Raw genomic sequence first — 4,202 nt, forward strand, 5'->3', positions numbered from 1 at the left:
TCTAGGGCATACTACTAACAATCTCCCACTAGCACTAGAGCCATTCATTACAATATCTTAGACCTATCTTCTCAAGATGTCGATCTAACTGAGTCTGTGACATAGGCTTAGTGAATGGATCACCGGATTTTCAGTGATGCTATTTTCGCATGGCTACATCGCCGCCCAACTATTTCTCCGATAATGTGGTAGCGCCTTTCTATGTGTTTGGATTTCGGTGAGACCTTGGTTCCTTAGCTCAGTATGATCGCTCCATTATTGTCACGATGTAGTGGAACCGTTGACTCAATGGAAGGAACTACTGTAAGTTCTGTCACGAACTTCTTTATCCAAACACTTCTTTTGCAAGATCTCGATGCGAGAATATACTCAGCCTCAGTAGTGGAATCTGCAGTCGTGCTCTATTTGGAACTCTTCCAACTAACTGCACCTCCATTATAAATGAACACATATCCAGAGGTAGACTTTCTATCATTGATATCTGATTGGAAGTCAGAATCAGTATAACCATCTAATTGCAAGTCTCCACCTCCATAAATCAAGAATAAATCCTTAGTTCTTCTCAAGTACTTAAGGATATTCTTGACAGCTATCGATGTTCTAAACCCGGATTGGATTGATACCGCTAATCAAACTAACGACATATGCGATATCCGCCTAGTACACAACATTGCATACATTAAACTTCCAATAGCCGAAGCATATGGAATCCTGGCCATCTTATCTCTTTCTTCGGGTGTCTTTGGAGACATCTCTTTAGAAAGATGGATACCATGTCTTACTGGTAACAATCCTCTCTTAGAATCAAGCATGTTAAACCTCTTTAACACCTTTTCCAAGTATAGACTTTGGGATAAACCTATTATTCTTTTCGCTCTATCTCTATAGATGCGAATCCCAAGAATATAGGTTGCCTCCCCTAAGTCTTTCATGGAGAATGTATTTGACAACCATACCTTTATAGTTGTCAACATACCTGTGTCATTACCCATCAACAGTATGTCATCCACATATAAGACAAGGAAAGTGATAGCACTGTCACTAACCTTCTTATATACACATGGCTCATCCTCATTTTTGATAAAACCAAAGGATTTAATGGCTTCATCAAAACGGATGTTCCAACTCCTCGAAGCTTGTTTCAACCCATAAATGGATCGATTTAGCTTGCATACCTTGGAACCATCTTGGGATTCAAATCCCCTAGGTTGTTCCATGAAAATGTTTTCTTCAATGTATCCATTGAGAAAAGTTGTTTTGACATCCATCTGCCAAATCTCATAATCATAGTATGCAGCTATTGCTAATAAAATCCTAATTGATTTAAGCATGGCAACAAGCGAGAAAGTCTCCTCATAGTCTATTCCTTGCCTTTGGCGAAACCCTTTCGCTACTAGCCTTGCCTTATAGGTCTCTACCTTTCCATCAGAACCAATTTTCTTCTTGAAAACCCATTTGTTCCCTATAGGTACAATACCTTCAAGTGGGTCAACAAGATCCCAAACTTGATTCTTATACATGGAATCAATCTCAGATTTCATAGCATCAATCCATTTTGAAGAGTCTATATCTGATATAGCTTCTTCATAGGTAAGTGGATCATCTCCATGATCTACTTCTTCATGAGTAGACAACTCTTGTTCTTCTTCATGAAGAAAACCATATCTCACTGGTGGGTGAGATACCCTGGTTGTTCTACGAGGAACAGCTGTAGATGTTTCATCAATGGGTATAGGTTGACTAGATGGATTTATATCCATCTGATCTGTTGGTTGGTCAGAATTCTCCAATTCTAACTCTATTTGCCTTCCTTTGCCTCCTTCTTGAACAAACTGTTGTTCAAGAAATGTGGCATCTCTACTTATCACAACCTTTTGTGAAGTAGGCAAATAAAAATAATATCCAAAACTATCTTTTGGATATCCAACAAATCGACCTTTTTCTGATCTGGTCTCCAATTTATCAGTGTTCAGCTTTTTGATATTAGCTGGACAACCCCAAATCTTAACATGCTTTAGACTTGGTTTTCTTCCATGCCATATCTCATAAGGTGTGGAAGAAACTGATTTTGATGGAATCCTATTCAGAATATACAAAGCTGATTCTAATGCAAATCCCCAAAAGAAGATTGGCATATCAGTATAGCTCATCATACTACGTACCATATCCAATAGGGTACGATTTCTCCTTTCAGATACACCATTCAGTTGTGGCGTTCCTGGAGGAGTCAGCTGAGAAACAATGCCATGCTCTCTCAAGTATTCATCAAATTCAGTACTCAAATATTCACCTCCACGATCTGATCGAAGAGCTTTAATACTTTTTCCTGTTTGATTTTCTACTTCAGATTTAAATTCTTTGAACTTTTCAAAAAATTCATGTTTGTATTTCATCAAATACAAATACCCAAACCTTGATTTATCATCAGTAAAGGTAATAAAATAATGAAAACCCCCTCTAGCCATTTCTTTAAACGGACCACATACATCACTATGTATTAATTCCAAAATATTTTCAGCTCTTAGCCCTTGTCCAACAAAAGGTGATCTAGTCATTTTGCCTTGAAGGCAAGATTCACAAGTTGGAGTAGGCTCAGAGCCCAATGAGGATAGAATCCCCATTTTCTCCAATTTTGCAATCCTATCTTCTGCAACATGACATAACCTTAAGTGCCAAATATATTTTGAACTTGAGTTGGTTTTCACCATGGCATTGTATTCATTTAGATTGCTATACTCTGGCCAGTGAAAACACTTTCTTACTGGCAATGGAAACACTTTCCTGTTGGCAATGGAAACACTTTCCTGTTGGCAATGGAAACACTTTCCTGTTGGCAGTGGAAACACTTTCCTTTGCCTTTGTCAGCTTTGGTCTTCCCTTTCTGTTTAGCTATTTTCTTGGAAGGACCAGGAATCTGAGGTTTCTTTTTCTTATTGCCCTTCTTCTTGTTAGACTTTCCAGCAGAAGAAGATGCAACCAAAGCTACCTCTTTTCCTTTATTGCCTGGCATATTCTTTTGGGCAATAACCAGCATGTTGAGTAAACTAGCTAAGGTGCATTCCTGTTTAGTCATATGGAAATTTGTCACAAAATTCCCAAAAGACTCAGGAAGGGACTGAAGGATCAAATCCGTTTGTAGTTGGAAATCCATGTTGAAGTCAAGATGTTCCAACTGCTCAATCAGCCGAATCATCTTGTGGACATGATCCCCAACATTCTCATCCCTCGGACATCCTCATACGGAATAGCTGTCTAGATATCTCATACCTAGCATTTCTGCTGTGCTCACCATACAACTCTTGTAGGTGAAGGAGGATCTCACTCGCACTCTGCATGTTCTCATGTTGCTTCTGTAACTCATTACTCATAGAAGCAAGCATGTAACACTTAGCTCTCATATCATGCTCCTTCCACTTGTCCAAAGTTTCATGTTCCTCTTGTGTGGCCTCTAGAGGTAAGGGACCAGGAACATTTGAATCTAGAACATATCCTATATGTTCAAGGTTCAGGACAAGTTTCAAATTTCTTAGCCAATCAGACAGATTAGGTCCTGTCAAACTGTTGTGATCAAGTATGCTTGCAAGGATATTGGATGGTGGTGGTTGTTTTGTGCTCATTTTTATCAGAAAATTAACTGCAGAAAATAACCAGATTAATTAGTAAATGTATCATGTAATTAACCAAAATGATTATGGTCTTTTAATCAAATTGGTCCTCCCACTAACTTAGCGAATCCTACACTTCCAGAGTAGAAAACAGAAATCCTAGTTGGATGGATTTCTAGTGGGTGATTGAATTCTTATAATTCTATTGATCATCCTCAGGTACATCCATTATTGGAATTACAATAAACTATAAGTGAGCAACTCCTTGCCCATCACATCTCATGTGAGGTTCAATCCTTTACCTAGCCCCTAATGCTCAAAATCTCAGGTACATCCATTATTGACTTATCTTGCATTAGTTAAGTTGATCCCATTGAGTCAGTAATTATGCAAATAATTTTAATGTCCTCAGGTACATCCAATATTGGCCACCAAACCATTTACATATTTACAACATCTCATGCTTAACAATTATTCTTAAGAAAATCTCTTAAATTAATTGCATCTCATGCAACTATTTAAAATTTCTTAAAATAATTGCCCCAATGGAGGGCTTATGTTATAATTACTTTAATTATAGCATTTCCAACTTAATCA

This window comes from Hevea brasiliensis, chromosome 3, assembly GCF_030052815.1.
Source record: "Hevea brasiliensis isolate MT/VB/25A 57/8 chromosome 3, ASM3005281v1, whole genome shotgun sequence".
Lineage (NCBI taxonomy): Eukaryota > Viridiplantae > Streptophyta > Magnoliopsida > Malpighiales > Euphorbiaceae > Hevea > Hevea brasiliensis.